Source organism: Peromyscus leucopus, chromosome 23 (assembly GCF_004664715.2).
Source record: "Peromyscus leucopus breed LL Stock chromosome 23, UCI_PerLeu_2.1, whole genome shotgun sequence".
NCBI classification, from domain to species: domain Eukaryota; kingdom Metazoa; phylum Chordata; class Mammalia; order Rodentia; family Cricetidae; genus Peromyscus; species Peromyscus leucopus.
Window position 1 is genome coordinate 14,945,702 of NC_051082.1, and position 18,751 is coordinate 14,964,452.

An 18,751-nucleotide genomic window follows, 5' to 3' on the forward strand; every position below is an offset into this window, starting at 1 on the left:
AAATAAAAAATAAAGGGAAAGAGAGCTATTGCTGGGTATAATAGTGCATACCAATAATCTCAGCTCTCAAGAGCCTGAAGTAAGGGGATCACTGCAAGGTTGAGGCCAGTCCAGGCCTACACAGTAAGTTCTAGGATAACCAAGTCGACATAGAAGACTCCCCACCCCACCTCAAAAAAGAGAAAAAAGAATAAATTCTTGTTTTTAACTTGTCTTCTTTTTTTTTAAGATTTATTTATTATGTATACAGTATTTTGCTTGCATTATGTCTACACACCAGAAGAGGGCACAAGATCTCATTACAGATGGTTGTGAGACACCATGTGAGTCCTGGGAATTGAACTCAGGACCTCTGGAAGAGCAACCAGTGCTCTTAACCTCTAAGCCAGCTCTCCAGCCCTTAACTTGTCTTCTATGAGCAGGCAGGTGTCTCTGGACCAGGGTTTGAAGCTGTTTTCCTCTAGTTGTTATCTGGGCTAGTGCCTCCCATAGCAGATACTTGACAACTGCCTGATGAATATATGGATTAAAAGAGAAGCGACAGGCCAAACATCCCAACACAACAGTGGCAGAGGCAGCCTGGTTTACATTGCAAGTTCCAGGCCAGCTAAGGCTGTATAGTAAGATCCTGTCTCAAAGGAAACAACACAAGAACAGGGTTCAGGGGTATCTCTGAAAGTTTTTGCTACGTAAGCATAAGGACCTGAGGTCAATCCCTAGAACCAATATTTAAAAACAAATAAAAAGAGGGGTTGGGGATTTAGCTCAGTGGTAGAGTGCTTGCCTAGCAAGCGCAAGGCCCTGGGTTTGGTCCTCAGCTCTGAAAAATAAATTAATTAATTAAAAAAAAAAAAAGAAAAGACAGGATTGTGGCCCAGTGCCCGATAGTTGTAATCCCAGAGCTGGAGAGGCTGAGAAACGTGGATCCCCCAGATGTCCTTGGCTAGCCATCCTAGCCTAACTGGTTAAGCTGAAGACTAGTCAGAGCCCCTATTTCAAAAAAAAAAAAATAAATAAAAGCAGGGGTGATATCTGAGGAACACCAAAATTGACCTCTGGCCTAAACTCACTCACTCATTATTCTCTTCTCTTCTCTCTCTCTCTCTCTCTCTCTCTCTCTCTCTCTCTCTCTCTCTCTCTCTCTCTTTCTCTCTCTCTCTCTAGCTGTTTTAAGCAGGGGAGGGCCAGAGAGATGCTCAATGGTTAAGAACACTTGCTGTTCTTCAGAGGACACAGATTTGATTCCCACACCCACTTGGCAACTCCCAACCATCTGTATCTCCAGTTACAGGGATCTGACACCCACTTCTGGCCTCCACAGCTGCAAAGCATGTACACCGTACACATATATACAGACAAACACACATAAAAAGTAAAAACAAATCTTTTACTAAACAAAAAACAAAACAATGACAAAAACTGACGGTTGAGGCTGGAGAGATGGTTCAGTAGTCAAGAGTGCATACTGTTCATGCAGCAGAGCTAAGTTCATTTGCAAGAAGCCATGGTCAGTGGCTCACCACCACCTATAACTCAAGCCCGAGGTGATCCAATGCTCTCCTCTGGCCTCTGCTGGCACTGCTCACTGCTCTCACATACACAAGTCCACACTTAGATACACACACACATATACACATTTTTGTAAAAGTCTTGAAAAACAAAGTCTTCAAGGGGCTGGGCATGTAGCTCAGCAGTAGCGCACTTGCCTAGCATGCACAAGGTCCTCGATTCAATCTCTAGCAACAAACACACACAACACACACACACACACACACACACACACACACACACACACACACACAATATTTTCAGGCTTTAACTGGATCTGTAGATACGACCTAAATAACAAGAACAGGACTCTTCAATTGACTGCTGCAACCAATAAAGGCTGCTCTTATTTAAAAAAAAAAAAAAAGATTTCTAGAGCCAGGCAGTAGGGGCGCACGCCTTTGATCCCAGCACTTGGGAGGCAGAGGCAGGCGGATCTCTGTGCGTTGGCCCTCAGTTGGTGCTGTCTGAGGAGGTGGTACAGCATCATTAGGGGTGGCTTTTAGAGTTCACAGCCTCACCCCACTTCCAGATTGCTCTCTCTGCTTCATGCCTACAGGTGAAAATATAATCTTCCAGCTCTCTGGTCCTGCCTCCTCTGCCATTATAGACTCTCACTCTGGAAACATAATCCCAAATAAACTCTCTTGCGTAAGTTGACTTGGTCATGGTGTTTTATCACAGCAACAGTGAAGTAATTAACATATCCTCTGACTTCCACATTCATGTTGTGGCACGCACGCGCACACGCATGCATGCATGCATACACACACACACACACACACACACACACACACACACAAATGTGAAATAAAAATAATCTGTACAGTCGGGAAGGGAAAAACTAATCAGAGTTGCCTTTCTGTTATCCATCAAACCCAAATTCCAGATGATTTGCACATCCTGAACATCTGGATCCTTAGGCCCATGGCTTCAAAAATAACATTGTCAATCAAGGACTTGCCACTTTCAAGTGACAAAAAAGGGCAGGCTCTTCAACTGGGATTTAAACCAAGCTTAGATATAAGTAAGCGAGGGAGAATATAGACACCCAACTATGTCATTCAAGTTGGAAGCATACTGGGCCATATGATTACACAAAATTTAGGGAAGCAAAATGTCTGTCTCAGGCTCATGAAGATTCCTGCGAAGAGACACAGGACGCAGATGAAAACGCAAGCTTCCCCAGGGACTAAGATGCCAGATAGGTGTCCCAACAGGGATTCCGTAACAGGACTATTTCCTCTTTTCAAGGACTTTGCAAAAAGTACTTTTAAGATGTTGCTAGACCACAATAAACAGACAATCAAACACCAGACCCACCCACTGAGTTAGTGCTAATGGAATCTGTCCTTCTAGAAGTGCCAGATGGAGATGTAAAGGGGAAAAAAAGCTCTTTACAGATTGTGGCCAAGATTCCTTGGAACTTCATGCCAGGTCCAGGATATTAACCCAGATGTCCTAGCCAAATTCAAGGTTGGTTAAGTACAATCTGTCAACCTATTAAAAAAAAAAAAAATGGAGTGGGAGAAGCTCCTTCTGTACCCTGACTACAGTCTGAAGAGGTCACTCTTCCCTAAAATTCCTGTACAGTACCATCAGTCAATGCTGATTTAAAGCATATGGATTCTTGAGTTCCACCTATATGGGAAACATACCCTATGTTTATTGAAAATATATAAAATGTTGTAATAATTTAAAGCCTCCTTAAACAGCTGTTTAAAAAACTCATATACAGAATATTGCAGATACTGTTTTCCAGTTAAGATTGAAAATACTTATATAAAAGTTTGTTAAACTGGGTTTAAACCAGCCAGGCAGTGGCAGCACACACCTTTAATCCCACCCAGTACTTGGGAGGCAGAGGAAGGTGGATCTCTGAGTTCAAGGCCAGCCTGGTCTTCAGAGTGAGTTCCAGGACAGCCAAGGTTACACAGAGAAACCCTGTCTTAGAAACTGTGTTTTCCCCCACTCCCACCCAAAAAAGAAAAAGAAACTGAAGCATGAAACCTTTTTTTTTTTTTTGGGCGGGTGTGTGGTGTGTGTGTGTGTGTGTGTGTGTGTGTGTGTGTGTGTGTGTGTGTTTCAAGAGAACCATGAAACTTTTAAGACTAAAAAGCAGGGCTGTGCTGCCAGAAGTAGGGCTGGGGAGAAGAACATGCACATCTCATGACATAGACCCCTGGGGTTAAACAAAGATCCTGGGCTGATGTACAAAAACAGGCTGGCTCAACGGTTAAGAGCACTGGCTGTTCTTCCAGAGAGCCGGGGTTCAATTCCCAGCATCCATATGCAGGGTTACAATCATCTGTAACTCCAATTCCAGGGGATCTAACTGCCTCTTCTGGTCTCCACAAGAACAGCATCAATGTGGTATACAGACATACATGCAGGCAAAAATCCATACACAGAAAAAAAAATTTAATAGTAAAGTATAAAGGTCTATATTCAGGGCTAGAGCGATGGCTCAGTGGTTAGGAGCACTGACTGCTCTTCCAGAGTCTCAGGTTCAATTCCCAGCAACCACATGGCAGCTCACAATTGTCTGTAACTCCAGTTCCAGGGGATCTGACACCCTCACACCAATGCACATACAATAAAATTAAAAATAAATTATACAAAAAAAGTATATACTCAATAGGAAAGTGGTGGTTTCCGGAATATAGCATGTATGAAACGAGGTTTAATCCCCAGTGTGGGTGTGTGGGTGTGAAGGGGGTCAAGTCCAGTACCTGGCTAGCCAACTTCTGAGCAGCCACTGACTTGATATCCTATTGCCAAGCATTTTGCACATTTGCTAAAATAACATAAACTAGGGTTCAGTTCTTGCTCTGTTTTCATTAGCTATGAGACTTTTAAGCCAGACAGTAAAATTCTTTAAACTTTCAATTCTCCATGTTTTTAACTCGACCTTGATTCCAGTTAATAAGACAGCAGAAAGTTGGGCATGGTAGTCAATACCCAACCCCAGCTACTGCAAGACACTAAGGGGGTAGGATGGTGAGATCTAGCTGATCAGAGGCAACATATAAGATCCCTTTTTTTTTTTTTTTTTTTTTTTTTTAAGCCAGGTATGAAGCCTGGCGGCGGCAGTAGCACACCAGGACAGCCAAGGCCACACAGAGAAACCCGGTCTCAAATACAAGAAACAAAACAAACAAAAAGGCCAGGTATGGAGCCAGGTGGTGGTGCAGGTCTTTAATCCCCACACTTGAGAGGCAGAGGAGGCCCAAAAGGTCAGGTACGATGTCAGATGGCTCCCACCTGGAATCCCAGCACGCAGGAAGCTAAGCCAGGAGTTAAGGGGGGGGACGAGGAGGGACAGTGTGTGTGTACAGCTCAGTGGGAGAGTGTTGGCAGGGTACATGTGAGAGGCCTGGGTTCAACCTCATCTCTCGGACAGACGAGCGGATAAATGAATGGATGACACACTAAATCATTCCGGGTCTTTCAGTATTCTAACAAATAGTTTCAGGGTAACAGCCTGTAAGGCTTCAGATGATCTGCTCTCCAAGCTTCCGATATCAAGTTTGGTCCCTCTTCCATATGATCCCTGTTTCCTTTAGGGACTAGCATTCTCTAACTTTCTTTACATTTCTACTGAAATCATCTTCTCGGCTGGGTCTCTTGCAACCCTATCTGAAACTCCTATAATTTTATCCACAACTCTTTGTATTCCTCCTTCTCTGGTTAGTATTCTTTTTTCTTTGCCATGCATGGCATTCTAATAGATAAAATACTTATGTTTAATATGTGTATCATCTTCCTAGGGGAAGGGAAGTTTTGTTTTTCCGAAACAGGGTTTCTCTGTGTAGCCCTGGCTGTCCTGGAACTCACTCTGTAGACCAGGCTGGCCTTGAACTCAGAGATTCACCTGCTCTGCCTCCCGAGTGCTGGAATTAAAAGCCACCAGTGGCTGGCAGAGAAGTTCTAAGAGAATGAGGTTAGGTCATTTTATCCAGGGCTGTGTCACTAGCGTGTGTCACTAGAAGGGTATATGGCACAGTAAATGGCTGGATAAGTATCTGTGGTGTGAATACTGAACAGACTTCATTACACAGACAGACAGATTCACCACAGCTCCATAAACAGCCTCTGGAAAAATCATTTCCACGATATTGAAAGGAGAAGTACAGGCTTGCCATGACTAATAACATTGACTCTTTTATTTCTTTTTCATGTCAAGGAAAAACTCCAGGAGCCACATATGGTGGCGCACACCTTTGGTCCCAGCACTTGGGAGGCAGAGGCAGGTGGATCTCTGAATTCGAAGCCAGCCTGGTCTACAGAGCAAGTTCCAGGATAGCCAGGGCTACAGAGAGGAACCCTGTCTTGGAAAACCAAAAGGAGAGAGAGAGAGAGAGAGAGAGAGAGAGAGAGAGAAGAGAGAGAGAGAGAGAGAGAGAGAGAGACGGGGGAGGAAGGGACAAGAAAAACTATTTGATCTCTCACCTCATTTGTACAAGAAAATTGGCTCTTCAGATAATAGGAAGTTAAACAGGGTGAAAAGTCACCTAACACTTCATAGATAGATGGCTTTTGTTTTTTTTAATTACATTCAATTCATTTAGTGTGTATATGTAAGGTCCAAGGACAACTTTCAGGAGTCAGTGGGTCCCATGAATCGGATTGAAGGGCAAGATTCTTTACCTTCTGAGCCATTTTGCTAATCCCAATTGGCTTTTTTGTTTGTTTTTACAGTTTTTGGAGACAAGCTATCATTGTGTATCCCTAGCTGGCCTAAAATTAGCTCTGTAGACCAGGCTGCCTCTGCCTCACAAGCTCAAGAATTAAAGGTGTGCACCAGTATGGAAATTTTGGGTCAAATGGCCTTTTTTTTTTTTACGTCAACAAATATTAAGCCATCTCCTTGTGTCTTTACCATGAACACTTGTTTTTTTTTTTTCTTTAGCTCTGACATCTACAAAGCCAGTCTTGAAATTTATGGATCACATAATTTCAATCAACTAAATAAACATTTTGAGCACATAAAATGGCAGAATTGTGCAGAGAATTCCACAAAGTAGGGGGCAGGGGCAGGAGTGCTGGAGAGACGGCTCAGCAGTTAAAAGCAAGTGCTGTTCTTGCAGAGGACCTGAGCTGGGCTCTTAGCACCCACGTTGGGAGGCTACTTGTAACTCCAGCTCCCATCTGTCTTCCCTGGGCACTTCGCTAACATGTACATACTTGCCACCCCTTGGTGTCTGTGTTTATGTTCGTGTGTGTGTGTGTGTGTGTGTGTGTGTGTGTGTGTGTGTGTGTGTATATATATATATATATATATATATTCTTTTTAAATAAACAGGGCTAAAGAGATAGCTCAAAGGTTAAAAGTGCTTACTGCTCTTGCAAAGGACCTGGGTTTAGTTCCTAGAACCCACATGGTAGCTCTTGACCATCTGTAACTCCAGTTATAGGGGATCCAACATCCTCTCTGACCTCCTCTAGCACCTGGCAGGCACACAGTGCACAAACACACACTCAAGCAAACACTTGTACACATAAAATAAAAATAAATCATTAAAATTAAATTTTAATATTTTTTTTTTGAGACAGAATTTCTCTGTGTAGTTTTGGTGCCTGTCCTGGATCTCGCTCTGTAGACCAGGCTGGGCCCGAACTCACAGAGATCCGACTGGGTCTGCCGCCCAAGTGCTGGATTCAAGGTGTGCGCCACCACCGCCTTGCTTAAATTAAAAATTTCTAAAAGCCACATTGGAGATGAAGCTCTGTGGCTGTGCTTGCCTGCCCTGTCTAAGGCATCAGTCCAATCCCAAGCATGATTGTTACAGGGGAAAAAAAAAATCAAACATTACTGAGTTAATCCACAAACATAATGGGTCATGTAACAAAGTTAATATTAGAAACTGGGTAAAAATAAATGAAGTATTAAACTTCTAGGCCTGGAAAGATGGCTTCATCAGGAAAAGGTGCTTTGCAGCCAGGTCTGACAACCTGAGTTTGATCCACTGGACCTACCTGGGTAGCACAGACCTTGATCCATGGACTTACAAGGCAGAAGGAAAGGCCTGGCTCCCACAAGATGTCTGACCTCTGACCTCCACACCCATGTTATGATACACAAACACACACACACTAAATGTACTAAAAATTAATTCTTAGAAGAAACTATGAAACTCCTTAAAGTTTCATAATCCTTAAAGAACCAGATTGGCCGGGCACACCTTTGATCCCAGCACTCGGGAGATCTCTGAGTTCGAGCCCAGCCTGGGCTACAGAGTGAGTTCCAGGAAAGACGCAAAGCTACACAGAAAAACCAAAAAAGAACCAGATTGGCTTGCTTTTTTGAGCTAAACCATGGCTGTTAAAAAAAAAAAAAAAAAAAAAAAAAAAAAAAAAAAAAAAACAGAAAACAGCAAGATCCTCGTGTTCGGGGATCCTAGTAAAGTTCCCACCCAGTTTCATTTTTAACCCTTTGAAGCGGGCCTAGTGGATGCCTAACAGCTTCCTCTGAACCTCAACAAGGAGCACTCACCCACTCTGTTAGCTTTCATAATGTCCAGTCTCGCTCTGAGCCACTGATTGATTCACTGGGCAGACAAAAACTACTAAGCTGACCGAAGTACAACTCCTGACATCACTTACTAGCTGTGACTCTGACCTTTCAATGCCCTCTCGGCAAATGTGGATGACAACAACCTTCCTAGGTTGGATGGATTACAACGAGATTCAAAACCCCACACCTGCCCCAGAGCCTGGCCAGAAGAAGCCTCAATAAACGTTAATTGTTATTATTTCAAGAGAAAGAAATGCCCCCGAGGCTGAAGAGCAGCAATGCCTGAGGATTCTGGCCAAAGATTCTCAGTCAGCACGCCTAGAAGCCAAACACCGCTCTCCTGACTGGGAACCACTAATAAGAGAAATAATAACAATATCCTAGAACCAGAATCATCACATCGCGGCAGCCAGCCACGGCATAAATACTTAACAGAGCCCCAAGCAGCCGGGCACAGTCTTGGCCTAGAAGAGGAAGAGAGGCCAGGCTGCTGAATCACATACACACACACACACACACACGAAAAAAGAAAAAAAATATAGAAATCATCTCCACGCTCCTTGAACAAAAAAAAAACCAAAAAAACCCACAGTAATTGGCGCCCAAGTTATTTGCTAAAAACAGGTATCCATCCACATGGGTCACAGACCTAACGTGTCATTTCCATACCCGAGAGGTGGGGCTGGGCAGGGAGGAAGGGGGTGGTGGTGCGCGGTTCCCGGCAGATGGAAACGCCACATGAAGAGGAGAGGCAGCGGGATTTCAGGGCCGGACTCCAGGATCAAAATCCGATATATATGTTTTGTTTTTTTTTTTTTTTTTAATCATAACGCAAGACCTCCAAATCCGAGGCGAAAAAACCAGCAGCCTCTGCTTTTTAAACGCTCTCTCCCCCCCCCCCCGCTCCCCTCCCCGCCGCCACCCACCCCCCTCCACCTCCCCGAACAAGTGTCATCCGTCTCCCGCGCCAATCCCCGGCCGCCGGAGCAGGTTCGGGTTACCCGGCAGCGGTGATTTCAGAGAGCTCCGGCACCCCCGTGCCGCCCCGCCAGCCCTTCCACCTTCTCAGAGATCCCAGGGATCTGAAGAGGGGGGAAAAAACAAAACCACAAAAGCCCGGGGCCGAGCAGGGACGTGGCCCCAGCCGGGCCGGATCGGGTCGGGCCCGGGGCGACCCAGGCAAGGACGCCCTCCATGCCGGCTCGCACACAGGGGCACCCGGCGTCCCCGGCCTGACTTTAGAGGAGGAAGGACTCCGGCGGCGGCGTCCCGGGGCAACAGGTCCAACCGGACCCGCGGCCTCCACGAGGGGCAGAGCCATCCCCGGAGCTCCCCGCAAACAAACCACCTCCCGATCCCAAGAGCTGAGGCGAGGACGCGGGCGAGCGGCGGCGCAGGGGGGGCCAAGGAGTCCACGCTCCATCTTGAGACGGGCGGGAGGGAGGAAGGCAAGGCCCGGGCCGCGGCTGACAGGGCCGGCCGGCCGCGCGCGGCTCGCCGCCAAGCCCTGGCTCACCCGCTCGCTCGCTCGCTCGCTCCTCACTGCCCGCCGTCACCGGGTGCGCCCGGGTCACCGCCGCAAGCCGCGGCCCCGGCCGGCCGGCGAAGGGGACGTGGCGGGAGCAGAGGGGCGAGCCTTCCTCTCCCAGGCTCGCCCGGACCCCAGCGCGGCGGGAAGGAGCGGAGGGAGAGAAACGGCGAGGAAGGAGAGAAGAGAGAGAGAGATAGAGAGAAAACACAGGCTTCGCTCACCGCCTGGGACGCCGCGGGTCTCCGCCACCTGCCTCACAGCAGCAGCAGCAGCAGCAGCCGCCGCGGCCGCCGCCTCCCTCCCGCCTCCCCGGCTCTTCGGCTCGGGGCGGGGAAGAGAACGTGACGCGCCGCCGCCGCCGCCGCCGCCGCCGCGCGGGCCGGGAGGAGAAGACGCCGCCGCCGCCCGCTCGCTCGCCCGCCCCTCCTCGCAGCCGCTCGCCAGCTCCCCGCCGCCCCTTTGTCTGCGCGCCCCTACATCCTTCACCACCACCACCCCCGCCCCAGACCGCCGCGAGAACGAGCGAGCCAGACGCCCCCGGGGCACCCACCGAGAGGCCTGCGCCCGCGGGCGCCTTGGCATTTCAGGCGCCTCCCCGGTTTCCTAGCCAAGGAGTGCCCAGAATTTTTGCAAGTCACCCCGGATGGCTTGGCTGGCTGGGCTGGCTGGTTCTGCACGTCGGTCGATCCGACCCCTGCTGGGATGGGGTGGGGTGGGATGGGGTGCGGTTGGGGGGTAGGGGGTGTATGATTCATTTCTTTTCGCCTCCCCTGGCCGCCCCCGAGCAGGCTGAGAAATCCTTGTTGCCTCTAGTTGGAAGGGATGATGCCCCATGTGCCAGGCTAAGCTTGGGACGGACCGTGTCTCTCTCTGCTCTCCAGGAAAACACTGAGGGGTTAAAAAAAAAAAATAATCCTTTGAGCCCAGCCCAGGCTGGCTGCAGCCCGTTCGTTTTAAGAAAAGCCTCTTTTATTCGCCCTAGTCGTTTGGACGGAAGCCCAGGTTCATGTCCCGTCCCGGCTCCTCCCCAAGGAGGGATCCCCTTGAAAAGCTTTTGAAAGGGACTGGAGAGGACCCTGCAACAGCCCGCTCAGGGCTGCGGTACCAGAGGGCGGCCAGCATGTCGCTCCCATGGACCATGGCAACCCCGCAAGTTTCGCAGCTCCCCGGCAGAAATCTGCAGCTGTTGGGAGCCAGGGGTGGTGTTGCAGTGTTGGAAGGGGCCACCGGCTTCCTCTTCCTTCCCGGTAGGAGAAAACATTCCGGAGGGTGACCTCCCTTGTTGACCTCAATTCAAAACATCCTTGTGTCTGGATGAGCCGGCAAGCCACAGAGCTCAGGAAGGGAACTCCACTGGAAAGGCACGAAGTTCCGAACAAAAGTGAATTTACCTGCAGACCCTCCTGTCTATTTAAGCCTTAAATCACCATAAATAAAATGAATGAATGAATGAATGAATAATGAATGAATAAATAAATAATCCGTTACCTGATTCCACCTGGGCCTGATACACAAGCTCCAAGGTCAAGAGGTGATAGTACCCTTGGGATCCGGGATTCATTCCTACTCAGAAAAGCAGTCCTGACCCCCTCATCTGAATACCATAGATTGGGGCAAAAGCCCTGTTAATGGTGGAGTCAATATACACTTCCGGGTTTTGCTTTATGTTTTGTGTTGAGCCATCTTTTTAAAAATTATATATTTCCTTTTTTTGTTGTTGTTTTGTTTTTTTGAGACAGGGTTTTTCTGTGTAGTTTTGGTGCCTGTCCTGGATCTCCCTCTGTAGACCAGGCTGGCCTCGAACTCACAGAGATCTGCCTGACTCTGCCTCCCGAGATCTGCCTGACTCTGCCTCCCGAGTGCTGGGATTAAAGGCCTGCGCCACTGCGGCCCACCTTATTTACTTTTGATTCTGTCTTTCTATATAGTCCTGACTGTCCTGGAACTCACTAGAGTGACAATATTAAAGGTATGTCCTTCTGCACCTGACAAACCTATGATTTTGTTACTGTTGAGGTTTACTTTGTTTATTGAGACAGGGCCTCACTATGTAGCCCTGGCTGATCTGGAACTCATTATGTAGACCAGGATGGCCTCCAATTCAGAGATCTGCCTGCTTCTACCTGGTGAGTGCTTGCTTGGGTTAAAGGCATGTGCCACCATCCTTGGATGCTAAAGGTTTTTTGTTTTGTTTTGTTGTTTTGTTTTTTTTTTAATATTTACTATTATTGTGTGTGGTGTGGGTAGAGGAGAGACATGCAAGGCTTGTTCCACCTTTACCCAGACTGCAGGACTTGAACTCAGTTCTCCAGGCTTGCTAGGCAACACCTGGGAGCCATCTTGCTGGCCCCTGTAGAGCCTATCTTTATTTAAAATATATTAATTTGCATTTTTTGTTTTTTATTCTCTTTTTTGAAGAACTCATTAAACTGACCGCAGTGGTATATGTCTATTAATCCCAATATTTGGGAGGTGGAGGCAAGATCAGAAGTCCACTGTCATCCTCTGCGGCCAGCCAGAGCTACTGATACCCTCTCTAGAAAAGCAAAAAATCCAGTTTGGTGATACAAGCCTTTCTTCCCAACACTTGGGAGGCAGAGGCAGACAGATCTCTGAGTTTGAAGCCATTATAGTCTAGACCAGTACAATAAAGGTGCCTACCACCAAGCCAGGAAATGTAAGTTCAATCCCTGGGACCCGCATGGTGGAAAATGAGTACCAGCTTCCGTTAGCCGCCCTCCTCTGACTTCTACACAAACCCTATGCTACATGCCTTCCCCTCCCATACACCTCAACACACAAAATAAAATATCACTAAAAAATTATTTTCCAAGAAGTTACTTGTTAAGTCCCCCAAAATAAGCACTCATCAAGCCACTGTGCTTTATTCCTTTGTCTTCAGATGGGGTCTTTTACAGCTGAAGATAACTTTAAATTCCTGGTCCTGGTCCTCCTGCATCTCCTTCCCAAGTCCTAGGATTACCAGCATGTGTTATCACACCTGCTATATGATGCTGCAGATCCAACACAGCAGTCACTTGGGTGCTAGGCAATCACTCTACCGACTCTGGTACATCCCTGGGATTTGGTTTTTGGTTGTTGTTGTTTATTGTGTTTTGTTTTACAGGCTCTTTCTATGTAGACTCATCGGCATCAAACTCACAGAAATCCACCTGCCTCTGCCTCTGGAGTGCTGGGATTAAAGGCTTGTGCCAGCTGGCATGCCTGGGCAGTCCCTTGTTTGTTTTTGGAGACACAATCTCAAGTAGCCCAGGCTAGCCTCCAAATTTCTATGTAGCTAAGGATGATCTTAAATTCCTGGGCCTCCTGGCTAACCTACCAGGCCCTGGTATGACAGTCCTGTGCCACCAAGCCCAGATTTCAGTGTGTCTTTTAAAATGTGTGTCACCTGTAAAGGTATAAGAATAGGAGCTAGGGATGTAGTTCAGTTCATACAGTATTTGCCTTCCATGCATATAGCCCTGGGTTTAAGTCCCCAGCACCACAGAAAACTAGGCCTGGTGACCCTTATGTGTAATCTCAGGAAGTAGAGGAAAGAAGATCAGAAGTTTAAAATTATCTTTACCTACATAATGAGTTCAAAGCAAGTTTGGGCCATATGAGAACCCATGTTAAAAAATATATATACAGCCAGGCGGTGGTGGCGCACGCCTTTAATCCCAGCACTCGGGAGGCAGAGGCAGGCGGATCTCTGTGAGTCAGGCACCTGGCTACCAAGTGAGTTCCAGGAAAGGTGCAAAGCTACACAGAGAAACCCTGTATCGGAAAAAAAAAAAAAATTTATATATATACAGGGCTGGAGAGATGGCTTAGAGGTTAAGAACACTGGCTGTTCTTCCAGAGGTCATGAGTTCAATTCCCAGCAACCACATGGTGGCTCACAACCATCCATAATGAGATCTGGTGACCTCTTCTGACATGCAGGTGTATATGCAGACAGAACACTGTATACATAATAAATAAATAAATCTTTAAAATATATATATACATATATATATATAATATAAGCCTCGTGGTGGTGAATAACTTTAATCTCAGCACTGGGGAGGCAGAGGCAGGTGGAGTTTGAGGCCAGCCTGGGCTACAGAGCGAGTTCTAGGACAGCCAGGGCTACACAGAGAAACCCTGTATCTTAGTTAGGGTTTCTATCACTATGGAGAGACACCAGGACTATAGCAACCCTTAAAACGGAAAAACACTTAATTAAAAGGAGGGCCTACATTTTCCCATCACAGTCCATCATGGTGGAAGTCAGGACAGGAACTCAAGCAGGGCTGGAACCTGGAGGCAGGAGCTGACACAGAGGCCATGGAGGAGAGCTGCTTACTGGCTGCTTACAGTTCAGAGGTTCAGTCCATTATCATTATTGTAGGATATGGTAGTGAGTGTGCAGGCAGACATGGTGCTGGAGAGGTAGCTGAGAATTCTTACATCTTGACTCACAGGCAATAGGAAGTGGTCTGAGACACTGGGTATGGCTTGAGCATAGATGAGACCTCAAAGCCCGCCTCCACAGTGACACACTTCCTCCAACGAGGCCATATCTACTCCAACAAAGTCACACCTCCTGATAGTACCTAATAGTACCACTTTCTTTGGAGCCATTTTCTTACAAACCACCATACCCTATCTCAAAAAAAAAAAAAAAAAAAAAAAAAGAGAAGAGAAAGAAAAGAAAGCTGAGGATGAGACCCTAGATTCCATCAAGATTTATTTTCATTATTTCAGACCCTAGATTCCATCAAGATTTATTTTCATTATTTCAGTCTTTGCTTTCTTCCTAAGTATTTATTCATTTGATTTTGAATTTTTAGGACAACTTGAGGGATTATGTTATCGCCTTCTACCATGTGGGTTCTAGGGTTGAGGGAATCGGCTTTGGTAGAAAAGCACCTTTACCTACTGAGACATCCCACCCACTCTCATTTGATTTTTTTTCTTTTTCTCTTTTTTTTTTTAATATTTATTTATTATGTATACAGTGTTCTGTCTGCATGTGTGGCTGCAGGCCAGAAGAGGGCACCAGATCTCATTACAGATGGTTGTGAGCCACCATGTGGTTGCTGGGAATTGAACTCAGGACCTTTGGAAGAACAGTCTGTACTCTTAACCACTGAGCCATCTCTCCAGCCCCCCCTTTTTCTTTTTCTTTAGACAGGATTTTGCTTTGTAACTTTTAAGCTGTCCTGGAACATACTATGTAGCCCAGGCTGGCCTTCAAACTCGCAGAGATCCGCCTGCCTCTGTGTTGGGGGACTTTCTGTAGAGCTGCATCTGGTTTGATTCTGGAGTGTTGGCACCTAGCTTTGATCTGCCTTTTGTGACTGCTACCTTCTGTCTCTGGTACCTTCTGTTTGAAGTCTTATCTGAGAGTTTTCTAGGGGGTTCAAAGCTTAGGTAAACTGAGTTGAAGGACAACCCAGAAAACTGGTATTCCTTAACTGAGAATTTGCATTTGACATTGTCCCTTTGGGGGACTCAGAGAAGAGGTTTTGGTATACTGAGTTGACTTGCTAAAGGTGTGAATTGTTTAACAAGAAAAGGGCCCTTTGCAAAGCTACAGTGAGTCAGTCGGAGAGAGACTGGCCCCCAGGCAGCTGGAAAGGTTAATTTCATCTTGAGGTGCCTCTGTGTCTTGATTCCTCAGGCCTGCGTGAACCCACACCCGACATACAACAACTCAGCGTCCTCAGTGGTGTGATTAAAACGATGCACCCCGTGTCCAAGTCACGGGACTGTTTTGACTCAGGTTTTGACCCTATAACCAGACTGGAACCTGTGACCCGCCTGCCTCTGCCTCCTAAGATTAGAGTTCACATGTGTTCACTACTGTGCTGGACAGAGACAGTCCTCTGCTACAGAAAAAGGGAACACAAAGATGAGGTGAGAATGCTCTCTCTCTCTCTCTCTCTCTCTCTCTCTCTCTCTCTCTCTCTCTCTCTCTCTCTCTCTCTCTCGCTGTCCTGGAATTCACTCTGAAGATGCTCAAACTCAGAGATCCACCTGCTTCGGCCTCCCCAGTGTCGGGACTAAAGGCGTGCGCCACCACTACACATTGCAAATGCTATTTCTTTTCTTTTCTTTTTTGGTTTTTTTCGAGACAGGGTTTCTCTGTGTAGCTTTGCACCTTTCCTGGAACTCACTTTGTAGCCCAGGCTGGCCTTGAACTCACAGAGATCCGCCTGGCTCTGCCTCCCGAGTGCTGGGATTAAAGGCTGCGCTGCCACCGCCCGGCTAGAATGCTGTTTCTATAAGCCATGCTGACACTTCTGGTTTAATAGAACTTTTTTTCTTTAAAAGCGAAAATGGTGGAAGAATGACAGATGGGCTGGAGAGATGGCTCAGTGGTTAAGAGCACTGGCTGCTCTTCCAGAGGACCCAGGTTCAATTCCCAGCATTCACATAGCAGCTCACACTGTCTGTAACTCCAGTTCTAGAGAATCTGACACCCTCACACCAATGCACATAAAATGAAGTTAAATAAATTATTTAAAAAGAAGAAGAAGCCGGGTGGTGGTGGCGCACGCCTTTAATCCCAGCACTCGGGAGGCAGAGGCAGGCGGATCTCTGTGAGTTCGAGCCAGCCTGGCTACAAGTGAGTTCAGAAAAGGCGCAAAGCTACACAGAGAAACCCTGTCTCGAAAAAAACCAAAAAAAAAAAAAAAAAAAAAAAAGAAGAAGAAGAAGAAGAATGACAAACTGCTCTGTTTAGATTCCGAGGATCAGCTCTCAAAAGAAAACTGTCTCCTGACTACAGAAGCATGATTGTACACATTCAATTAACCAAGAGCAGCAGCAGGCACATCATCATGTAAACTGTACGTCAGGCCTTCTAAATAGACTAGGGCTTTCAGTACATGCTGCTCTATACTGCAGGGGTGGAACAAAATCACTTCTAAAGTTACCACCACATTTCTAAGATTCTGTGACTTCTTTGTTTTGTTTTTCGAGACAGTGTTTCTGTGTATAACAGTCCTGGCTGTCCTGGAACTCGCTTTGTAGACCAGAGGCTGGCCTCGAACTCACTGAGATCCACCTGCCTTTGCCTCCCAAATGTGGTAATGTAAAGGTATGTGCTGCCAGGATTAGAGCTGAAATTTCTTTTTTTTTTTTTTAACACGTTGTGACCATTTATCATTTACTTCCTATTGGGATGACACCAAGTTCTGTCCCTCTTTTAAACTGTAGCCAAAGTGAGTTTTTGTTTGTTTGTTTTTGGAAACAGGGTTTCTCTGTGTAGCCCTGGCTTTCCTGGAACTTGCTCTGTAGGCTAGGCTGGCCTCATACTCAGATCTGCCTGCCTCTGCTGCCTGAGTGCTGCTGGGGTTAAAGGTGTGTGTGTGTGTGTGTGTGTGTGTGTGTGTGTGTGTGTGTGTGTGTGTGTTTTAAGTCATTTGGACCTTTATATTATTTGCTGATGGTAAAAATCTCAACCAGGTCATACAATAGGCCTGACTGAGGTCCAAGATCAAAAAAAAGGGAGCCACTCAGCCTCTTAGGCTCTATATCAGGAAAAGGCTCAGAACCTTGTCGATGATTCCCCAGGTTGGGACCTTTTTTTGGATTCTAGGTGGCAAGAAGTGATAAGCAGCCAATTGCTGGTTTGTTTGTTAGTTTAAGATAGAGTGTCATTTATACCAGGCTGGCCTGGTACTCATCATGTAGCCAAAATGGACCTCGAATCTCTGAATCTCCTGCCTCTTCCTCTCAAATGCTAGGATTACAGGTGTGTACCATCAAGCCTAGCTTATTTTTCTACTTTTACTTTCTTAAAATTGTTTGTGTCAGTGTGTATGTGTGTGTGCATGGGTATGAGTGCATGTTAGCAGTGTGTGTTCTTACACATATGTGTAGTTCAAAAGGCAACCTCCAAGGTCCTGTCTTAGGAGCTACCTCGCCAATGGAGACTTCATGGGGTGCTGGGGTGTGACGGAAGTGTTCATGCTCACATGGGAAGCTTTTTGCCACCTCTCCAGCCTCTGGATCTCTACTTCGTAATTATCTGTGGGCAGTGGTGGTGGCGCACACTTTGAATCCCAGCGCTCAGGAGGCAGAGGCAGGTGGATCTCTGTGAGTTCATGGCCAGCCTGGTCTACAAAAGGAGTTCCAGGACAGCCAGGGTTACACAGAGAAACCCTGTCTTGAAAGAAAAAAAAAAAAGTATCACCCCTCTATCAACAAGTATAAATGAGTATTCTAAGCCATTACGTCATGTCCCTTGCTCTCTTGGTCTCCAGGCCCTGAGCCCCTTGTGTTCCCTTGGCATCTCAGATGAGCTCCCCCACAGGGCACCACACACTTTCTCACTCGGCAGCTACAGGAAAAGTGTAAAAGCACCAGCTGGCACCTTCGGTGAGGAAGTTAATTTTAGTTTAAGAAGCTCTTTTTGTTATTGTAAAATGTGGTTTCAGGCTGCTGAAGTTAACACTCCTTTTCTGATTTTTTTTTTTTTAAAGATTTATTTATTTATTATGTATACAGAAGAGAGCACCAGATCTCATCACAGATGGTTGTGAGCCGCCATGTGGTTGTTGGGAATTGAACTCAGGACCTCTGGAAGAGCAGGCCGGTGCTCTTAACCTCTGAGCCATCTCTCCAGCCCTCTCTGATTGTTTTAAGGAGTTTAGATCCAAAACAAAATTAGTTTGTATTTTCTTTCTTTCTTTTATTTTGTATTCTGTTATTTTATTTTTGGAAGTGTTGGATGTTGGATATTGGCCTTACATATGCTAAGGCTGCATAGTGAAACCCCGACTGAAAACTGGCAGAAAAGTGGACCCAGATGAATTTGTGTGTGTTAAAACAAAAACAAAACAAAACCAGGGTTTCATTATTTAGCCCTGGCTAGCCTGAACTAGCTATGAGGACCAGGCTGTCCTCAAACTCAAACAGAGGTCCACCTGTCTCTGCCTTCCACACCCCACTGAATTTGTTGATTTTTTGTTTTTGTTTGTTTTTGAGACAGGGTTCTTTCTCTGTGTCACAGTTATGGATGTTCTGCAACTTGGTTTGCTGACCAGGCTGGCCTCGAACTCACAGAGATCCTCCTGCCTCCTCCCGAGTGCTGGGATCAAAGGCGCACACCATTGTGCCCAGCTGGAATTTGTTACTTTTGCAGGGAATTTTGTGTGCTT

General features: G+C 46.5%; 1 protein-coding gene across 16 annotated transcripts in view; it reads right to left on the minus strand.

Annotated features, from left to right (window-relative positions):
• Clip1 (CAP-Gly domain containing linker protein 1) overlaps window positions 1-9,929 on the minus strand; it is a 119,107-nt gene extending 109,178 nt beyond the window's left edge. For 7 of the 16 annotated variants that reach the window (XM_037198717.1, XM_037198714.1, XM_037198715.1 and 4 more), the window contains exon 1: window positions 9,818-9,927. The gene's annotated coding sequence lies outside the window, so the exon portion shown is untranslated. Of the gene's footprint in view, window positions 1-9,817 lie in introns of all 16 variants that reach the window. The other 9 variants (XM_037198727.1, XM_037198725.1, XM_037198724.1 and 6 more) reach the window with 3 other exon arrangements.
• Between the last annotated feature and the right edge of the window lie 8,822 nt (window positions 9,930-18,751).